The sequence below is a fragment of the Dermacentor variabilis genome, chromosome 1 (assembly GCF_050947875.1).
Source record: "Dermacentor variabilis isolate Ectoservices chromosome 1, ASM5094787v1, whole genome shotgun sequence".
Classification (NCBI taxonomy): Eukaryota; Metazoa; Arthropoda; class Arachnida; order Ixodida; family Ixodidae; genus Dermacentor; species Dermacentor variabilis.
In genome coordinates this window covers 55,028,584-55,051,458 of record NC_134568.1, presented here as the reverse complement: position 1 = coordinate 55,051,458, position 22,875 = coordinate 55,028,584, and the positions used below count along the sequence as shown (strand labels likewise).

The 22,875-nt window shown below is 47.7% G+C and overlaps 1 protein-coding gene and 1 pseudogene across 1 annotated transcript in view; both read left to right on the top strand.

Annotated features, from left to right (window-relative positions):
* LOC142574126 (RYamide receptor-like) overlaps positions 1-22,875 on the top strand; it is a 498,341-nt gene that overhangs the window by 166,187 nt on the left and 309,279 nt on the right. The window lies entirely within an intron of this gene.
* LOC142574018 (uncharacterized) lies at positions 1,678-7,490 on the top strand (annotated as a pseudogene).

Here is a 22,875-nt window from a genome sequence, read left to right as displayed (position 1 = left end):
TGACAGAGGGATGGAGTGAGGAACCCGACGTCCGCAGGGGACCGAAGGGTGAGCGTGTGTCAATACCGGTGAAGCCGGGCGCGGTCTCCCCTATGGGGCGCCCGCAGTGGTTCCGCCTTGGCTTTGCGGAGAGGCGGACGACGGCATTATCCAGTCAGCATGTGAGAACCAGGACAGAAAGTCACATGTCACCGGTCGAAGCTGGGCATTCTCATAGGCGATTTCGTTATTTGGCACCCAGCTACGCCACTGAATTGGAGAGGCGAACTGACCACAGGCAGCATACAAGTACAAACTGTGGCATGACACACCGCCACTTTAGCTTACTAAGGTTCTCTTTAGTGTCTTTCGATGTGCCTGTATATAATGCTCCTTCTACAAGGTGCAACATGCATTTGCGTCTTCGCGTTTTGACCGGAAATACCTTTAAAATCGGTTCGAGGAGATCCCTTGCTAAAACCGCATGTAATGGAAACTGGCTAAAGCATTATCGCTGGTATCTTTGCAACCGTGCTATCCACGCGCCTTACTGTGCTATTGTCGTGTAGGGGAGAGAAGCTATTGCTCGATTATGATTGTGTCGCGTCAGAAGTGGCACCGTTCCTACCACGTATGACAGAACCTAGCTGAATTTATCCTCTCACTCGGCGTTCAGGGAGGCGTGGCTCGGCAGTACGTTTGTCTTTCCCAGCGGCAATCGTCGTGTTTGACAGAGCTCACTCAGCTACAGTATAGTGTAATCCATCAAAGAGATATATTCCCTACAACTGTGGCATTGGTCGCAGAAATTTCTCGCTTGCTTGGCTATGGCGCCCCTGCGTTCGACACATTGGCTCCAGAAATGACTGAAGGAGACTCGAGAAGCTAGGCAGACGGATGCCCAGCCCCTTTGACCACGGCGGAACGTCTCCGTCTCCACAGAGAGCACACACGCTAGAAATTGAGGCAATCGTGAGAGCCCCAACCATACAAGTCGCACCACGTGACTTGTATGGCTTGGGAATTTTTGCGGGGGATCGAGTGCTGCAGGTCAGGCGCCACCAGTAGGGAGGTCATTTCGTCACTCTATATACTGCCCAAACACTTCTTCGAAGCAAACGCGCTCACTACGAATAAGGAGCGGGCGCAACTGCAGTATCTGACCCTAAGGCCAGCATTAGCTGTAGCATACTAACTTAGGCATGTAAGCTTTCTAAGGCGTCAAAAAATGTTACTACGGTATTTGGTTACGTTCCCTAGTGCCCATACACCCTTTACAGCACGCACTGGATATTTCACGTACGCCCCTACAGCTGCGCACCTTATGCAGCCTACCCGATTTTTTTCGATTTCACACCCCAACCGTAGCATTCAGTGGTGTCAGTCTATATACTCACGGATATCAAAGTATTTTTGTATATACGGGCTGTTTTTTTGACCGGAAATGGTACGAAGATCTGGTAGTTTAAGTGTTTTTTTTTTACTTTCAGATTTAATGACGATGGTTAATGAATTTTATTGGTATCCCTTTTTAAACGGGGCTGCGACAAAGAGTCACCTAGCCTGCTTCTCCTAATGAGGTTTAACTACGTCTATCGCAGTCTAGCATTTTGCCTACCCCTTCTTAGTGTTTTCTTTCTACGTTAATCTTTAAAGTGTCACTGACGTACCGGTACGTTTCCGCGCTTCTGTCTCGCCATGGCACCGACGTACCTGTACGTTCTCCTCTCTCCAGTCGGATGTGCGCAGTAACACGAAATTGGCGACCTCCGAGGTAGACCTGCCCATCTGTAGCATATTTATAGAAGAATATTTTCTCATCTCTCTTGGTTTGCTCACTCTTGATTTTTCGTTAGCGCGCTGGGAAACGTGCCTCTTCGGGTGTGTGGTTGCACCGCGCGGATCGCCGATCTGCAGGTGGGAGGGGTGGCACCAGGACTTTGTGCACCGCGAGGTTGTAGCAGCGCGAACTAAAACATGTGCACAAAGAAAGAGATATGCAGGAAGAAGCGCTTGTCCCCTTGTGTCTTTTTCTTTGTGCATAGGTTTTAGTTAGCGTTGGTATAAACTAATGATGCAAAACCAACTGGCCCAATCTTTCACCTTACTTTGTTTACCGCTGTCGAGATAATTTCCCGTTCAGATATCGCGTCATATCGCAAAACTGTTACCCTTTCGTGTTTTTGCCATCTGTCGTACGCTTATATAGAGGGCATTTGTTTTTGTTTGATCTTGACAACGGCGTCACAATCGCGGAAGCGTGCGCGTCAGAATGAAGCTACAGGTAGGAGACCCAAAACAGGAATGTGACGACCATACAAAGGGTGAATTTGCCATTATCCGTGTCATTCTTCTTCCTTTCCGCACAATCGTTATAGAACCGTTACGTTAGTTTTATACTATTCAAGCTGCGTCACCTTAAAGAAAACTCGATACTGAAAGGGTTCAAACCTACGTATGACTGTAACGACTCCGGTTCTATCAATATGTTCCAAGATTTTTTCGCACCAATATATTGTAAACGTGTCTTGCTTATCTCGACTGTAACGTAGCCTTTTTAGGGCGTCGCCTCGTGGACGCCTTGCGCACTCAATTGGCTATCCTTAACTCTGTCAGCGCGTGCGTGCCGCTGGCGTGTCCGCATATAAGTAGCAGGCCTGCGTGCTTTGGGGGCTGTGCAGCATCTCATGGGGGGTTGTTCGTGTCATGATGTGTCAATGGGGCTTAACGCTACATATGGCAAACAGCAAGCTATACACACACCCTTCTTCTTTTGTCATCTATGTTAAATTAGCATGTTTCCTTCGTTTCTCATTAGGGGAACAATTCAGGCCATCATCTCTGCGCGCCCTGATTATGCGTTGGTTTGGTAGAATGTCATCATCATCATCATCATCACCATCATCAGCATCATCATCATCATCATCCTGTATGTGTCTACTGCAGGGCGAAGGTCTCTCCCTGTGATCTCCAATTACCCCTTTCTGCGCCAACCTATTCCATCTTGCGCCTCCAAATTTCCGAATTTCATCGCCCCACCTAGCCTTCTGCCACCCTCTACTGCACTTCCCTTCTCTTGGCACCCATTCGGTAACCCTAATGGTCTACCGGTCCGCGTTTGCTGTCTGATCCACACCGCTCTCTTCCTGTCTTTTAACGTTACGCCTAACATTTTTCGTTCCATCGCTCTGAGCGTGGTCCTTTACTTGTTCTCGAGCTTCTTTGTCAACCCCCAAGTTTCTGCAGCATATGTTGCACCGGTAGAATACACTGATTGTACACCTTCTTTCCAATGATAGGGGTAAGCTCTCTATCGGACTCTGGCAATACCTGCCGCGTGCACTCCAACCAATTTTTATTTTTCTGTTAACTTTTTTGTTACGATAAGGTCCCCTGTGAGTAAATGACCTAGGTAAACATACTCCTCTACAGACTCTAGAGGCCGACTGGCGATGCTGAACTCTTGTTCCCTTGCCAGGCTATTGAACATTATCCTCGTCATCAGCATATTAATGTTCAAACTCACTCTTACACTTTCCCTGTTATGGTACTCAATCATTTGTTGTAATTCGTCCCCAACCAAAAGCTGCTGACATATTCGCCATTGATCCTTATTCCTAAGCCTTTCCAATCTAACAGCTTGAATATTTCTTCTAGGCATGCAGTGAATCGCATTGGAGAGATTGTGTCTCACTTCCAGACCCCTTTCCTAACATCTAACTTTCTATTTTTCTTGTGGAGAGCCAAGGTAATTGTGTAATATTCGTTGATATATCCCAATATATTCACGCATGCCTCCTGTACTCTTTCATATGCATTATGACTGCCGGTTTCTCAGCTGATTCAAATGCCATTTTGTATCTACGAAAATCTTATAGAGAGGTTGGTTCTACTCCGCAGATTTCTCGATTACCTGATTGATGATATTGATATGATCCATTGTACAATATCCCTTCCTGAAGCCAACCTGTTCTCTTAGTTGACTGAAGTGTCGCATTTATTCTATTGGAAATTATCATGGTGAATATTTTATGCAATACTAGGAGAAAGCTAATGGGCCTATTATTTTTTATTTCTTTTATGTCTCCCTTCTTGTGTATTAGTATAATTTGGCATTCTTCCAATTCACTCGTACACTTGAAGCCATGAGGCATTGCGTCTGAAGGGCCGCAAGTTTTTCAAGCATAATGTCTTCTTCAAGTTTGATTAACTCGACTGTTATTCCATCTTCTCCTGTCCCTTTTCCCCGGCTCATGTCTTGCAAGGACCTTCTAACATCATCATTAGTTATAGAAGGAGCCTCTGTATCCTTTTGATTACTACTTCGAATGAAGGTAGCGTGGGTGATCCGCGTACTGTACAGGTCAGTATAAAATTCTTCTGCTGCTTTTACTTTACCTTCTAAATTTCTGATGATATTACTTACCCTGCTTATCTTTCAGTACATACATATTGGCTTGTCCTATGCGAAGGTTTCTTCTCACTTATTTCAAGCTGCATCCATATTTTACTGCTTCCTTAGTCTTTATCACGTTATAATATCCAATATCTCTGACTTTCTCCTTGTCGATCACTTTTCACAGTCACGCGAATTCTATCTGATCTCTTGAGTTGGACACTTTCATGCTTTGTAGTTTCTTTATTAGGCCATTTGTTAGTTGGGAGAGCTTACCTACTGGTTACCTTGGTGGCTTACCTTCTGCTTCAATTGCTGTTTCTGAATCCAGCCTAGTTACGGTTTCATTCATTACCTCTATGTCATCTTCATCTCTGTTCTAAAGCTGCATATTTCTTTGCAATCATCAGCCTGAATTGATCTGCTTTTACGCTTACTGCTTGTAGGTTGGCCTGTGACTTCTGGACTAAGTTTACTCATTCTCTCGTCATATAGAGGGAAATACTAGACCTCACTAACCTATGATCACTGCACTTTATCCTACCTAACCCTTCGACATCCTGCACTATGCTGTGATCGGCAGAGAGTATTACATCTATTTCATTTGTTGTTTCTTCATTAGGGCTCTTTCAGGTCCACTTCCTGTTGCTGCGCTTCCTGAAGAAGATATTCATTATTTGGAGCTTATTCTTTTCCTCGACTTCTTCCAACATCTCTCTTCGATTGTTTATAGAGTCAATGCTGTGGTTGCCAATTGCTTGTTCACCAGCCTGCTTCTTGCCCAGTTTTGCATTCAGGTCGCCCGTCATTACGGTATACTAGGTTTGCAGTTTTCTCATCGCTAATTCAACAACTTTTTCAAGCTGTTCCATTTCTTCATCATCGTGACTGGAGGTTGGAGCCTACCCTTGTGCTACCTTTATTCTATGCCTCCTCCTCAGCGTTATTACGACTACTGCTTCCCTCTCATTAACGCTGTAAAAAATTATGGGGTTTTGCGTGCCAAAACCACTTTCTGATTATGAGGCACGCCGTAGTGGAGGACTCCGGAAATTTCGACCACCTGGTGTTCTTCAACGTGCACTTAAATCTAAGTACACGGGTGTTTTCGCATTTCGCTCCCATCGAAATGCAGAGCGCCTTCGATAAAGTGAGGCAGTCGGCTATCCTGGCCCACGTATCCAGGCTAAACATGGGCAGTAGGACATACCAGTACATCAAAGACTTCCTGACGGAACGGACCACCGACATCTGTGCGGGAGACCTGCAGCTCGAAAAGAAGAATCTGGGCAACGTCGGAACTCAGCAGGGCTCGGTGATTTCCTCGCTACTCTTCAACCTCGTGATGATCGGGGTGGCCAACCGGCTAGAAAGAGTAGCGGGAGTCCGGCACACTATCTACGCCGACGACGTTACGCTATGGGTACCGGGAGGAAGCGACGGACACATCGAGACAACGCTGCAAGAAGCGGTCAAAGCCATCGAGGAGCAGCTGGACGGGTCTGGACTCGTTTGCTCTCCTGCCAAGTCAGAACTGTTGGTGATTCCACCGCAAGGAACGGGCAGGAAAAGAAGCAATATGGAAGTCAAGTATGAGCGTCCCAAGATCACGGTCAAGATGGCGGGAGGACAAGTAATACCGGAGGTCGAGAAGATTCGAGTGCTCGGGCTGCTCATTCAGCGAAACCGAGTCAACGGTGAAACAGTCAACAAGCTCGCGGGTAAAGCGGCCGCGGCAATGAGACTCATCAAGAGGGTGTCCAACAGAAGAGCGGGGATGAATGAGGAGAGCCTGACTAGGCTCGTTCAATCATTCGCAGTTAGTCACATAACGTAGGTGGCCACCTTCCACAACTGGAGGCCGAGCGAACGTAACAAGATAGACTCCACCACACGCAAGGCGTATCAGGCTGCACTCGGTCTCATCGGGAGCACGAGCACCGAAAAATTCATGGCGCTGGGCGTCCGCAACACGCTGGACGAAATAGCCGAAGCACAGAGAACGGCGCCACTCGAGCGCATCTCTGAAACGAGAACCGGAAGACAGATACTGCGGGACCTTGGCCTCGAGCCGAGGGAAGGCAAGCAGCAGAAAGACGTACCTATACCGGATAGCATCAACAGAAAGCTCAGGGTATGCCCGATCCCGAGGAACGAGAACCCCGAGCACAACAAGGAGCGGAGGTTGGCGAGGGCCAGGGCTCTCGTGGACCTCCACGTCAGAGAAGAAGGCGCCGTCTACGTGGACGCGGCGGAGTATACAGGGAGCAGCGACGCATACGCGGCGGTGGTTGTCGGGGCATCGACGGGTGCAACGAAGACCGCGGCGAGCGTCCGGACTCGAGAAGCGCACCGGGCGGAGGAGGTGGCCATCGCCTAGGCCGTCTCCGACCCCAGATGCACTACAGTGTTGTGTGACTCTAGAACGGCAGTGAAGAACTACGCCAAGGGTAGGGTATGTAGTGAGGTCACGCGCATACTGCGCAAGGCCGAAGACATCGGACGCAAAAGTGCTGTGCTGATTAAGTGGTTTCCGGCCCACATGGGCAGTGACGTGTCGGAACGCGGGAACGTGAACCACAACGAGACGGCCAACTCGGCCGCGCGAAGACTAACCAACCGCGCACCTGCAAGCACGGCCGACTCGGAGTGTTGGTCGCGGTGCAGTGCCAAGGACAAGATGACCACCTTCAACGAAATAGTGAAGTGGTACAGACTGAACACACAGACTATGCCGCCACCTCACCCGGGGCTTAGCCGGAAGGAGGCGGTGCTTTACAGATAGTTATAGAGGGGGTCCCTGCTCACCCCTGTGCTAGCTAAGCACTTGTGTCCGAGTGTGTACGCGAGTGACGTGTGTAGACTGCGCGAAGGAGAGAGCCACCGCGGCTCATATCCTTTGGGACTGTAGCATAAATCCGCGAGAAGCCAGCGAGAAGACGACGACCCTGCCGCAGCTAGAGGCTGCAACGAAGAGCTGTGATCAAGAAACACAACTCAAGGCCGTCCAGCAGGTCTCGGCAGCTCTAGAGAGGCAGCGACCTAGTGAAACCGAGGAGAAGGGGGGCAGCACCCCAGGAAGGGGGCGGCGGCCCTCTCGGACCCGGGGAAGTAGCGAGGGACCAAGACCTCGAGAAGCACGAAGCACAAGACTGACGTAGTGGCCGCGTCGCAGTAGAAGCTTGTCCTCCCTAAGTGGAGGGAGCCTAACCGATTCTGCAGGCATTTTTCAAGGAGGTTGTTCCCTCTCTCTCTCTCAAATGCGGCCGCCGTGGCCGTTATTCGATCCCGCGACCCATTATAGCTGTAGAGTTCGTCATTGTTGCCCGCTATGTCTTTATGGTTTAGAGGGTCTAGTCCGTGTTATCTCTTATCTGGAAGTCCTCTGCGACAGAAGCCGTGGTCGTTTGTCAGTACTGTATACGCCTCAGCAATTCTAACCTTACTAAGGCCCATTACATCTCATGCAATGCCTGATCGTTCCTCAAAGAGTCGTAGTAATCTAGCGTCCCTCGAAAAGGTTCGTGTGTTGAACGTTGTCAGGTTCAGTTCTGCAGTGGCGGCCTGTCCGGGTCCAGAAATTCTTAGCACCCTCTGCCGCGTCGCAGGACTGACTGCCGCCTTGGTTAGGTACTCGGCAGCCGCTGGGGACTTAGGGTCATGGGTGAACTGTAGGAGTCATGAGGGAGGTTGTGGCGAAATGCTGCACCAGGGTGGCCTATTCCTGTTCTCGTGAGGGAGTGTCTTTGCTGAAGCTTAGTGGGCCTTCGTAATTTGGTTGCACCTGAATTAGTATAACCCCACTTGCTCTCGGCATTTCTCCCGGTGTTAGGCGCCACTCCAAGCCTGAAAATGTAGTGTAGTGGAGGAGGGTTCGAACTTACGACCTTCAGGTTAGAGGCCAGTTGTTCTACCTCTGCTCCACGCCACCGCCTCAGTTACGCAGCTACAAATGAAATACTTTCAACTGATTATTAAACCATGCTGCTGACCATCATGACGTTCCAACACCGCCAACCCGCGCTTCGCTGCATGAATGACACTTAATTCGGGCAGGTAGGCACTGAGTGACATGTGCATTAGCGGTCATCACACTTCCCCGAAAGAAGTTAAAAGAGGCAACCAGCAAAAGCGAAAGCAGCCCCATGTTGGCGAAAGGCTATTTTCTAGCTTCGGCTGCCTCTCCTAAAAGAAAAAAAGGAAGAAAGAAACAAGAAAAAAAAAACGGATGGGAACTTCTGCCTGTAGCAAGTGAGCATCCGAGATAGATCAGTAAGATAACTCGTGTAGGCGACTAGGCCACCTTAGGGCGCAGAACAGCAACCCATGCAGAGGACTGTACATGTCTTAAAACTCATTTGAATTATCCGCGATAGATGGGTCAGATAGATAGCTGCCACAGGCACCTAATAATCCTTTTCCAAATCCAGTCACTAGCGAATCAGGAATGATATGCCCTCTAGTAGTGCAACCAACCCGCCTATCAACTCAATGTGGTGCGATCAGTTAGAGACATGGTTTGTACTCTCTTCCCCAGGAATGGAAGGCCAGTCAACTAATTCCGCTGCTCAAGTCTGGCAAGTCGCCTGTAGACATTGCATCATACCGACCAATTGCGCTTGCTAGTTGCATTGGAAAACTAATGGACAGGATGGTCCTAGCACGGCTAGAATGGTACCTCGAACATTATCAGGTATATCCAGATGCAGTGGCCGGTTTCAGGCGTGGCCGTTCTTCCATAGACAACGTTATCGACTCGGCGACGTACGTCGAGCATCAGAAGTCCTGCAACAAATTATCTGCTGCCCTGTTTCTGGATGTTAAAGGAGAGTACGATAACGTAACGTACGAAGCGATTTTCAACGCGTTAGAGGCAGTAGGACTTGGCGGCAAGGTCTATTTCTGGATAAGTAGCTATCTTCATAAGATCTCTTTTTCGTGCTTACCGAGGATGGCCCGACCTCCCAGCATTATAGTAACCGTGGGGTCCTCAGGACGGAGTACTGAGCCCAATGCTCTTCAGTCTAACACTCATTTGACTCGCCGACATCCTGCCATGCACCGTTAGGCTCTCTATCTATGCCGACGACATTTGCATTTGGATGTCGGGTGTGACGTGACTGCAGCTTCGCGCGCGGCTTCAGAAGGCAGCCACTTTAACTTCATCCTGCCTTCGATCACAAGGACTTCATATATAATGTTAAAAGTGTGCCCTGGGGGCCTTTACCAGGAAATAAATGTCTCCATACGTAATATCTGTCTGCGGACAGCTGATCTCGTGCAGCACGAGTTACAGATTTTTGGGGGTGGTCATTGACAGAAATCTCTCCTGGACCCCTCATGTGCATTATGTGAGAAAACGCCTGACCGGAATTTGCCATATGTTTAAGTTCTTAGCAGGAAAGACCTGGGGAGTGCCAATGCAATCTATGCTGCAACTGTACTGGGCCCTCTTTATTGGATTCCTGTGGTACAGCCTACCGGCCATGTCCAACACCTGCAGAACTAACCTGAATATAATCCAGAGCATCGAAGCCCAAGCCCTCAAGATATGTCTTGGTCTACCGCAGAGTGCGTCAACGACTGAAGTTATTGCAGTCGCTGAAGATTCCACTCTTAGAACACACATTACCATTGAAACAATGCGTGTGCACATGAGACACTTTACCCGGACCCCTATTTACCACCTCGCAAGTCTCCCAGTAGATAGGCCTTACACGACATTCAGTGCGACTCTCCGCGCACCGTGCCTCTCTCAGGTCAGGTTACGCACTTGCAGCAAGACCTTCCATTCCTCCATGGTGTGTGCGCAGAGCTCAAGTAAAGCTTGCAATCCCAGGGATTCAGAAAAAGGCGGATTTGCCGTCATCAGCACTCAAGCAACTAACTCTACTTCAAGAAATACAGCGACTGCGCGCACATCTATACTGATGGATCAACTACATCAACCAATCCCTGTGGCGCTGTAGTTATACCCACAATGAGAATAACGCAGCGGTTCAAGACTTCCCATGTCACTACGTCTACAGCTGCAGAGCTTGCGGCTCTTCGCGACGGGCTTCATGTGATAAATGCTGAAAGCCCTAGAAAATGGGCAGTCTTCTGCGATTCAAGGCCAGCTTTGCAATGTGTGCAGTCGTTTCTCCGACATGGAACTCGCGATCAACTCACGTGCAAAATCGTGGAACTTGTCCATCACTTAGGAGAAAAAGGTCATGATATCTCTTTTCAATGGATACCAAGTCATTCCGGCATCATAGGAAAAGAGGACGCAGATAAGACAGCTCGGACATCAAACCAAGAAGACCGCTGCGTCCCCATTCCTCTTTCAAGGACCGACGCCGTGAGACAACTTCGCAGTCTAGCTCGCACGATCTCCTTAGCAGAGTGAAATACCGCACATACAAGGCGCCCAAGACTGCACGGACTAAACCCGTCACTTCAACTCAGACCTCCGGCCGGTCTGCACCAACGCAAAGCGTCTCTTCTATGTCGGTTGTGGCTTGGAGTTACCTTCATGAATGCCTGCTCAGCAGTAATTGGAATGGCTGATAGACTTGCATGTCATGTTTGCGGATGCGAGGAGTACATTAACCATTTATTGTGCCACTATACTCAGGTTTAAGCACAAAGACAATCTTTGTTCAACACATTGAGGAAATTAGATGATCGTCCTCTGAGTGAACACACAGTACTAGAGCACCGTACCCATCGATGATCGGCTCAGAAGGCAGTGAAGGCACATTTGAGCTTTCTCAGAACATCTGGTTTGCGCGAGCGGCTTTAACTCAAGTACTGTCCGTACACGTCTCTACACCTTCTCTCTCCCTTCTCTCTCTTCCCCCAGCGTAGGGTAGCCAACCAGACTCTTGACTGGTTAACATCCCTGCCTTCCTATATTCCTCTCTCTCTCTCTGGTTTGTACGCTTCGCGTAAGAGAAACAACCGTGCAAGAAATTATTACCCTAACAAGTCAGGCGCCACATCGAGGACCGAGCCACCCGGCGCGATGTCGGGGAACTGGAAGGGCTAAGGTGGAACTAATTGGCAATGTACGCATTTGCAAATACAGGATAATGCTCGTATACCTGGCCATTTTTCCTGCTCTCTAACTAAGCGTTTATATTTGCGGATACTGAGTAGGGGTGAATCACACTGATTCAATTTATACATTAGCGGGAATGATGTAAATATTCTATTACAGCCCGAATTCTTCTTGCACTTCGTCAGTAATATGAAGGGGGGCCCACCTGCGTCATCGCCAGAATTTATTGAATAGTTAATGGATTGATTTTTGGGTTTTAACGTCTTAAAGGAACACTGGGACTATGAGAGAGATTGTGAATTGAAACTTCGGATGAATATTTGTCTTGTTATAGGACGTTTTGGTTCTTGTCCCATATATCATTTGCATTCGCACGTGTCAATTACAGCAAGTAGTCACAATGGCAAAGGGCGATGTCAATAAATGATTGAAAAATACCTCTTACTTCGCAGTCAAGTCGCAAAAAAATATACAATTTAAGAGAAGTCTCGCTGACGACGATACTTGCATGGCATGGTCTGTGACCGCTGAATCCAATTGCACGGTACGCACAAATCCAGCCGTCCGTTCAGTCGCTTCTGAGAGGCCGCTGTCTACCAGAAATAATCGATGTCGCGAAGAATAGCGCCACCTGCTTTAAATTGATATTTTCAGGCAAAGCTTAGCGAGAAAACACGCACAGAATCTGAGAAACTCGACAGGGGACAGTCATGTGCGGAGCATTTTTTTTTCTTGCTACCGATTCCGGTCGTTCAGTCGGTCAAATAATTTTATTATGACGTCCTGTGCGTAGCATGTGGCGAAATCTGTACTGCCCCTCACAAATCGTGTCCAGACGCCCGAACTTGCTGGCGTACAATAAATTTGAGTACTTACCGGAGCGAAGGCTCCGTACAGGCCCGTAGACCACAAATAATTGCTACGTCCGGAGAGCACGCAGGAAGAGCAACGTGGAATGACGTATGTTGCAGGCTCCTTGCTTGCTTTTTAACATGCATCTGATATATAGAGTTTTCTTTATTTTGCCGGTGCAAACCTGATGTTCATACTCAGATCACTGAGTATATGACACTCTCTGCAGTTTCCACACGTGTGCACAAGCCCCAGATTACATTTTTCTGCCAGTTCCCCTAGCAAGTAACTGCTATTTTTCATATTTCTTTTGCGTTATATGTTAGGCAGCATTGAGGAACTGACCATAATATAGATTAGAAAAGAAGAACGAAGTCATCGGAATGGTAGTAAGCATAAAAACAGCATCACGTCCTCCCTTTGTTCATAAAAGAGCAACTATTAGAATTTGAAAAAGAAAGACAAATTGCGGTGCCTTGGTGTTGTAGCGAGGCCATCTCTGATGCTAGTGCCTTTTCGCGCTTCCTCGGTAGTCAGAGCGACGTTTCGCCTATGTTATCAATGGAATTTGCCGCACGTGAACGGTGGATGATAACTTGCATAGAATGGAGCGCAAGGATTCGCTATAAGATAGTGGCCCTGAAGGCAGATTTTGCAAGCATTGCGCAATAAGTGCCAGTTGTGTGAAAATGGTGACACTACTGTCATCGCTCAGACGCCCGGGGCCGAAATCAAAACGCTATGCTCGTAAGTGCTCTTTGCCACTGGCTGGCCGCCTTCACTAATAATATGCCCAGTATCAAGGGCGCTATGACGTAAAACTATTGCAAGCTTTTCTATTCCGATTCTGCAATCAGCCCACCGCGATTGGTCAAAAACCTTCTTGGACCACCCCCACCTCACCATTCTGTCACGCGACGTCACGAAAACCGCGATAGCTCCCCATCTGATATGACGTGCACACACTGATTATGCATAATTTGACCCAACAAAACAAAAATACTTATTTCTGATTCGACGCCTTTTCTCCATTAGCCCTCGGCTATTGATCAAAAGTTTTCGGGCTGCACCCACTTCACCTGCCTCTCACGCGACATCACAAAACCGCAAGAACTTACCGCGTCAAAGTGACGCGTACGCGTTAAAGATGCATTAATATACCGAAGAAAACTGAATTTTCTTCTTAATTGCCGCAGGCTGCCCCGTTCCGAAAGGAATAAAAGATGGCTGCCGCCGATCACCCCAGCACTGGCTACTCACCCCTGCCGGAGAGCATGGGTTTATTTGCGTGTAATAAAACTTTTTGCTTGGCCGTGTAACGTTTTCGAGAACTTTCGGCACGTTTACGACCTCATTCTGCTAACTCTTCTTTGCTGAGAATCCGTTTTAGCGTCATTCTTAAGCTTCCGTTGCATGCCGCCGCGATTGTCGACGAGCCACCGCAAGCTAAGAGAAAGTGGACCAATCGCAGACGCCTGCACCACCCTCTTCATCCGGTTATCGATATTCAGTGCAATGGCTCGGCCCCATTGAATCCCTCTCCACTTGAGCATGCTCCTCGCCTCTTGTGAGCCAATTGGATAAGACAAGCCGCTCAGTGGAGGCAATGTTATTCGTTTTTCAAGCAAACAAAAGTGACCTCCTGTGAAGGAGGGGAGCATTTGACTGGTTTGTTAGACAACCCTGCGGGTGACTGTCCGATGCTTGCGGCGGCGGTTACGCAAATTTCACGTCAGGAGATTGGAATAAAAATATATTGGAATAGTTTTACATTATACGGCCCCTGGAAGGATTTGGCTTTCATCTGTTGTCGGGGGCGTTCGCGACAACTAACGCGATGCCTTGGGGCCGTAGGCGTATCAGACGCCACAAGCCACTGTAGCTCAGTGACTGTGGCGTTCCTAATGTGTGCGAGGCCACGGCGTTTTGTCACGTGACGTGACGTATTCTTAAAGCATGGCTACGCGCGCTACTTACGTGCTCAATTTGGGTTTTGCGCTGGAAGTAGGTCGAAACTTTTCGTTCAAGCGTGCTTTAAATCAGAGCCTTTTATCCGTTTTCAAGCCGATTTGTTATGATCTCGCCCCTATATAGATACAGTTCCAGTTAGGAATGGCAGCTTAACCTTGTCACTTAATAAATTAATTAGCGAATCTTAGCTAATTAGGCTTGTAAATGATTCGATAGAGAGTTCTCTTTTGTAGGCCCTTGTTGCGAATGTTTTTCTGCAAAAAGTAATATTCAATCGGAAATTCCTAATTTTTAGTAATTAGGGAGACTCATCGTCGGTATGATTATGAACGGCTTAAGTACTTCTGCTTTCCTTCGCATGTGGAAAACTACTAGTGTGAGGGTGCGTGGGTACGGCGAAATGGTGGCTCGCACATGGTCCGCTGGTCCAATGTATTTGGATGTCATGATATCGTGTGCTACTCACACCAGCCGATCGTCTCCGTGTTACCCGCGACGCTACAGTGTCAGGACAGCCATTGGACAATAGGCGGAACCCCCTGGCTGTAAGAGTTGATATTTTTTCTTGTGCATATCGCACAAGAGAGGGGGGCTGGGGACATCTTTCCAGAAAGCAAGGAGCCTGGCAAGCGCATATCACGAGTAAGTCAGGAGCGCGCATTTCAACTACGGTGGCTCAAGGCGAAAAAGCATGTTCAAGCCCAGTTCGAGCACTATACTCTAAAGATGTTTGCACCCTTAAGGATGTTTTCCTGTAGCACTGTAACACCCTTACCGTTAGGGCCTTAAAAACCTTGTAGAGGATAACAGCGGAGCTCTCACGAGACGCGCGATGACAAAAGACGTAGTGGAAAACTATGTAATCATTCTGACAGCCTTGGGCGCACAGAAATATCCGACAAGAGAATTTCACAGGGAGAGATAGGAAACTCTCCAGCGGTCGTGCACAGGGTCCGTTGTGCAAGCCGACAGCTGCCGGTGCATTGTAGCGCTGGGATCGTGGCCGTGGTGCACACGTGAAGGTGGTCATTGAGCTCCTCATGGTGAACGATGTGTACGTGCTGATATTTTGCACACTCTGTTGTTTGGCACTTGCCACTATTTAATATTGCCGTTGAGTGCGGGAGTTGGCCGACGTTAAGGGGGACTTAAAGAATGAACGTCTACACACATGACGTACAGGAATAGAGCAAAGCAAAATAACCGTAAAAAATTCATTGTTACTGGCGGTAGTAAATCGGACGCTGCTGCCCACGGCAAGAAGAACGTGGCTCTCTCTTTCCGGTGGTTTCCTGGCTTATAGCCCCTTGTCACCTTCAGTCCGTCGGGGGCAACGTCATTTTCAGCCAATATTAGAGCTCGTGCAGGTGCCATCATTTTAATCCAATTTTTGAGCCCATACAGTTGTCGTCAACTTCATGCAGTCGTAGGGCCCGTGCAAGTGGTGTCATGTTCGGCCAATGGAGACCCTCCGAGGGCTCTGTTCTCAGATAACTGCCTCCGTCTGGCGTTGCCTCCTCGCCTAGAAGGCGTTCAGCGGGAGGGGACGGGTCGTCCTTGAACGACCTTGCAGTGCTGCAAGGGTCAACTACCTCGAACCGTGCCGGCTTCCAGTTGCTATTTCGAGAAACATCGCGCAGGAGGAGACAAAATCTCCATGCGTGGCACACGATGCCGGGATAGCCGACCTGTCTGTCGGGTCCGGTGGCACGGTCGACGCACACCTGCGTACCATGATTGGAGTGCGACGGCGAGTGTTTGCGTTCGGAGAAATTGACTTTCGCTAATTAATGCTCCGTGCCTAACACGACGGATTCACGCGAGTTCCGCGTACACGTAGCACGTGGGGTAGTTGTGCGTCCTTATCAGAGGGGGTGCGCTATCGTGCAGCGGCAACGTCATCGAATAACGCGTGGTAAATGGGCAATGCGCGGCCCATGGTGAACTGACCGTGTTCCTGCAGCCGCTGGATTAAAGCGTAACTGCGGTTTTTATTTAGTCATGTTAGGATATTGTCATTTTTAAATGGCATTAACAGTCCTGTCACCAGTAGGGTAGTTTAATTTGCTTAGAAGCTTATCAATAATTTTAATAACCAATTAATGAGGTATTGAACCGAAATAGGTAGGTGCTTTGTGTGACATCTACGATGAGCCAACGTCCGATTCTACACTACAATAACGAAAACATGCAGAACACATGCTAAACACCCAGTGAAGCTGACCATCTCTTTTGACGACACGGGGTGCTTTTTCAGCTCTTTCAAACTAGACAGGGGCGACTTCAGCGGCGATATGAGCGGGGGAAGATCGTCGTTTGCTTTGGACCCGCCACCATGCAAGGCGGCTGACCTGCCCCATGCGCAGCGCATTGTGCGTCGGCACCACGAAGAGTAAGCGCCGGTTATCACGTCTGTCAAAGCGACGATTGTCGGCCGTTATCACCCTCTGGTTGTCGGCCGCACAAACACAGGGTGGCCAGTAAAAAGTCATTCGTTCATGGGCATGAGTTGGGAATACGCGGCCAATCTTTAAAATTAATTTTCGGAAAACGTATACGTCTTGCAGTCATATCGTTCGGCACAGATAATCAGAGCGCAAAAGGGAACATATATTTGGGATTCATTAAAACAAGTGGCCATCATAAGATCGCCGGAGTTGCCCATCTTCAGGCGCCCCGTCCTGTGCTTCCATTGTTGGCATGGAAACTCGACTGGTCAGTGACCTGCTTCTTCCAGCGTCTCGTCACAAACCGACTAGAATGGGAGGCATAGACATTCATGAAGAGCCTGTCGATGCATTGTTCAATGCGAAGTTTTCCGCAGCATTGCAAGCGGCACGCACGTAGTACATGAGGCCCGGAACCACGGTAACGGTATGCAGGCGCCGCGGCGCGCCGCGCGCTGCGAACAGCCACGTCCGCAAATCGGTGCGCCTGCGCACGTCGCCACCGCCCGCGGCGTGCGCCCCAGCATCGCCTTCGCAGCTGGTCGAAAGTCGAGCCGCTGGCCAATCTTGAGCCCCAGATGCGTAACGTGTACCATCGCAGCAGCATCGGGCTCCCTCTTGCAGCAGTGTTCCGAATCGGCTCTGTTCTGCCGCAGGAGGGTGGACCAGCGTCGCGGCCCTCTTTTGTGGAGACTCAACCATGTCACTCGGTAAAGCATTCGGTGTTTCTCATGCTGTCGTAAAGATCACCCACTGTCTAGTCGAGTTTAACGAAGAAAATTCATCTCGCGTTTCATTTCTTTTCTGCTTTTCTTCGGCGTTTATTTTCACATTGTTCTGTGCACTCTCTTTTATATCTCGACTGCAGGAACAGAAATAATTAACTTGCCCAGTTCGCTTATTGAAATTAGACCATACAACATTAGCGGATTGAATGTCAGCATAAAATTCGTTATAGAATTCAGACTACCGTGTCTAATTGGGTAATATTCGAGATAAGTTACGACCAAAAATTCGCTTAATAATTTGAGGTCGCCTTTCTTTATGCAGACTTGTTGATCTTTCATATGGCGTCTGTCAAAAACTTACTGACAAGGCACTGACCTCCCCATAAATGAGGTTTCTCTGCGTTCACAATACAAAAGTAGAGGAATAATGGGGCACGGAATGAAAGAAGATTGCTTTTCAAGTCCAGCGTGCGAGTGTCGGGCAGTGTACAATGGAGCCCATTACAGATCGAGCAGCTCAGTGAGGCAACGGCAATGCGGCTGCTTTTTTCGGCAGCCCCACTTGCAGGATTAAGAAAACCGCGCCACTCAACAACAGCACCTCCGACGGGAAAGAAAAATGGTCTGTGACGATGACAGCGTGAGTACATGGTGATGGGCGATTTGCTAGCGGTCCTCATTGTGTCAAAAGAAAACGAAAAAAAAAAACAGAAAAATGAAGCTGAGGACCCCCGAGCTTCATCTCACTACAAAAAAAGTTCTCAATGTCGTGACAAGATCGCTGTCTGGAACTTTAAGGCAAATACTGCAGCGCTATTCGTATTCTTTCCGTCAGGCCGAAAACTTGTCTTTTATTTTTTCAGTTTTTCGTTGTTGTTGCTACCGTTTTCCTGTATTCATTCTTCTAAAACGAATTTCCGAGAGCACGCTCTCTCTTGATTTTCTCGTTTTCGAGTCCCCGATGGCAGCGCTGTATTATTCTTCACTCCTAGGCACTACAACAGTAAGCGGATGCGCGAGCTTTAATTTCATTTTGATTGCCCCATACTCTATCACTGACCTCTACAGAATTGTTTTTTTTCTTAAGGTGGAGGGGGGAGGAGGTTCTGGGAAGGCATCTTTTCTAACCTTTATGTTCTTTAGCCGACGGGCAGGCGAATGTGGCGATAAAGTGGACGAAAGCGTGCGCGTGTCAGTGATTAATCTCCTCCGGGCATAACGACCTCCCGATGACGGATCAGTCCACAGGCTCGTGGTTGTGGCCCTAAAGACGGTTGCACAGGCGAAAAGAAGAAATAAACTGGGTGGGCAGCTGTCGAAGGGTGAGGGGAGTGGTCGCTCAAAACTAAGAGGTGGAAGGACAATATGAAGCGTGCCTGGTATATTGGTCACTTAAAAACAAAGAGTGTTCCTGACGCTGTACGAAACACGCTCCATGTGGCGAAAGTAGAGAGTGATTAAGCTCGATGGATGGAGAGGGGGCTGGTTGGTTCCTTCTGCGTTCTTGTGCGTGCTATGGTGTTTGAGGAACGTGATAGTTTGTTTGAAACAATGTTTGCCTGCATGGCCGCCGGTATTGTTTGATCCTTTGTTCTGAGCAGAACAGGCGTTAGATGTCTCGGCGACCCCGACGAGTCGTGCTGCCCTGAAAGGTTGGGAGCGCGACAAAGGAATTCACAGCTGACGCGGAAGCTTTACTCGCGTTAATTATTTAAAGAAACTGGTCGTCCGTGCACGACCTCGGCGGCGTGTGAAACTAAACGCGGACGATGATGAGGATGATAGTTATGATAATGATCATGATGTGAGCATCGATCCCCTATTAAAGAGGGAGGTGGCCTATGTCACCAAGTTCGCTCTTGTTATCTTCCCGTCGTATTATAAACTTTAGGTACAATTTTAATCCTTTAAGTACTTCTATACTTTAGATAATGATGATGACGTAGAAATATCTAAGAGGGCGCCAAAAGCACCATATACAATTCCATTTTCGTGAACTTCAGGACAAGTACTCCTGTACAGAATACTATACAGACGCTTCCAAGTCCTGTAAATCAGTTTCCTACGCAGCTCTGGGACCTTCATTTTCAGTATCCGGGGCACTAAATCCACACGCAAGTATCTTTACAGCGGAAGCTTACGCTATACTATCGGCTATTCAAAACATAAAGCTCACAAAAGTTGCCAGGGCTATTGTGTTTACATATTCATTAAATGTAGTCAGAGTCCTACTTAGTCCAAGAAAATATAATAACTCAGTTTTTAATGAGCTGTACCGTCTGTTCTGCTCCCTATATATGTGCAATCAAGTAATTGTCATATACTGGGTACCTGGTCACAAAGGTATAAAAGGCAACGAAGGTGCTGACGAAAGTGCTAGGTCAGCAACTTTTAGCGACGCAGATTCAAATATCCCCATCCCCTGCCACAGACCTGAAACCTTTTCTACGCCGTAAATTGAGGAATCATTGGCAAGGCGAGTGGGATACACAAGCGATCAATAAGCTTCACATAATAAAACCAAAACTGGGGAACTGGATAAATGGGAAAATAGCGAGGTACAAGGAAGTACTTCTTTGCCGATTAAGGATAGGCCACAGATACGGTACCCACTTTCATCTCTTGACTGGGGGCGATCCTCCAACTTGTGTTAAGTGCGGCAATAGTCTCACAGTCCTCCATGTTCCTATTCAGTGCCCTGCAATAGAAACAGAGAGGAAAAAGTATTTCCCTCCTGCATATCGCGAAAATATACCTCTTCACCCTGCATTCTTTCTTAGCGATGAACCGTGTTTTTGTCTGCAAATAGTCTTAGATTTCTTAGCTGAAACCGACACCCTGAAGATCATTTGGCCAGGCAACTGTTAGCACATGACTAACAGGCCTGCATTCAAGGGCTCTCTTGGAACTCTGGTTTCATTGTTATGCTTTGTTACATCATGTCTTTAACGAAAGCCCATTGTCATAGCCCACATCGCTACCCAGTCAGCGTCATTATTTTTAGCACGTATATATTCTACGCCACTAACAGCGGAAGTTTTTAGGCCCTTTTATAGCCGTATCACATCTCCCATGATGAATTCATTGTGCGCGTCATCCATAATACATCGTTAACATTACCACTTGTCATGGCGCTCTTTGGACAAACCTGGCCTTTGCGCCATAAAACACTACACATCATCCGATCATGATGATGATGTTTTCTAGCTTCTCCTTTTAGACGGGGAGGCGACAAATAGTCACCTATCCTGTATGATTTATACAGGTTTGATTATATCTATCGTATTCTAGCCTTCTGAGCATCTGATCTCGATCTTAACTTTAGATACAGACACAGTAGTGCCATCCGAAACAGGAAAGTAGTCATCCACCTGAATTTTAAACACAAAGCCACAATAAATACCGCAGTGGGTTTCTTAGAAACAATGCCTCGCAGCTGAAAAATTCGTCCTGGACCTTTGCTGAAATTCCTTTGTGGCTGTGTGCGAGAATTCAGATGGACGACAATTTTTCACTTTCATTTCATGCACTTTCCTCCACCTTGAGGGCTTCCGCAGATTTGATTTGCCATAGTGTTATCTATTGAATGGAAATGTAACCACTGATATCAAGCTTATGTTACATATGTGCTAGGAGGAATTGTCGCTGGACAGTTGACATGTGGTGTGGTGTGTCACTCTAGGTGGATTCCCTGTTTCTTCGGCTCTGAGGGAAATGCCACCTATTACCACTTTCACATTCCCACACATTTCCAAGGAAACGACACGGCTGAGTAGTAGGTGTGCGTCGTTGCGGAATGAGAACTAGAAACGGAAAAAGGCTGAAGGAGCAGAAGGCACGCAAAACGACCTCCTACCGTGCATGTTGCATGGGGGCTGCGAACTCTCTTGTAGAAAGATGAAGATGACAGAATTAAGAATGTGGAAAGTGACATAGTAAAACAAAGCGTGACAAAAGCCAAACTAGGAATTCCTGTGAATATGTATGTTTCTTCTTACATCGTGATGAATGTCTTTGTTTATGCATGCTTGCAGCGTGCGTGATAGGTTGCGGTTTAAATTTGACTTGTCCGAGGTTACTATGGAATGTAGCGAGGTCATAGCGTCGTCTTGATGGTGAAGGAAACTTCTAGGAATAGAAGGTGTGTGCAAATGAATTCGACCACTCGAAACCTAGGCAAGGTTTCTGGGATTTTTAGTAGAATCAAACTAGTCCTTAAATTGTTTTTTTTAATATTCTTTGAGTCCAGTGATTCAAACAGGGCTGAAAAAATTAAGCAGATTCAACACGCTCACACATACGTGAAGCGAAGTTATTGTGAAGCGGTTATTAATGTGCTGTATGGATCTAAATGCGATACGTATAATTGTCATTATGTTCGGTTTATCCACTTTGTTCTCATCAATGTTTAAGTACCGCACAGTTCAGGAGTTTCCTGTAATGTGTATGTTTATTTACTAGAACTGTTCACTAGCTATGCCGAAATGCAATCAGTGGTTCAGAAGGATGCACGTTGTGAGACATTGACGATGTTTGTTCCTTGTCGGCGGAAGAATGGTGTGGAGAGGTGTATGGACGGGCGGACGGACGGACTCACGGACAGACCAGACAGACAGACAGACAGACAGACAGACAGACAGACAGACAGACAGACAGACAGACAGACAGACAGACAGACAGACAGACAGACAGACAGACAGACAGACAGACAGACAGACAGACAGACAGACAGACAGACAGACAGACAGACAGACAGACAGACAGACAGACAGACAGACAGACAGACAGACAGACAGACAGACAGACAGACAGACAGACAGACAGACAGACAGACAGACAGACAGACAGACAGACAGACAGACAGACAGACAGACAGACAGACAGACAGACAGACAGACGGGCGGACATTTTTTTTTATTTTGAGGCATGTAAATTATTAAAAATAAAAGCCTCAGGTGGCACCATATAAATACAGCAGGCAAACAGACTGACAAAGAATTTTAACGAGGTCCTGAGAAGCACCGCCCTTAGAGGGCAGAAAGAAGACAGAAACTCGCCATCCCGGCCCTGCGATATATATATAGTGGATGTCCCGCGAAGCTGTTGAAAACCACTCCGTCAGCAAAATTTTGCTAAGGATGGTGTGCAAGGTTTTATTGTTTTAGAATAATGGTAATTTAGAATAATTCTAGTAATGGGAGTAATGGTAATTTTTACAGCACGCCCCCGCCCTTAGCGGTGCTGCAACAACATTAAAATCACTTGCTAGGCCGGTTCTTTTATGTACGAGAAGCTAGGCACGCAAGTCTCCACGCCGTAAGCTGGGGTAGGCGCGGCAGCTTGCACAACAGTGATCTTTACCGGGAAAGTTATGCGGGCAGCGCTACGCGCTTCGCATTGTTATCAGGAGCGCCTTATCATCAATTATGTCGTTCGCATTATTCTTTTTGTGCTTGT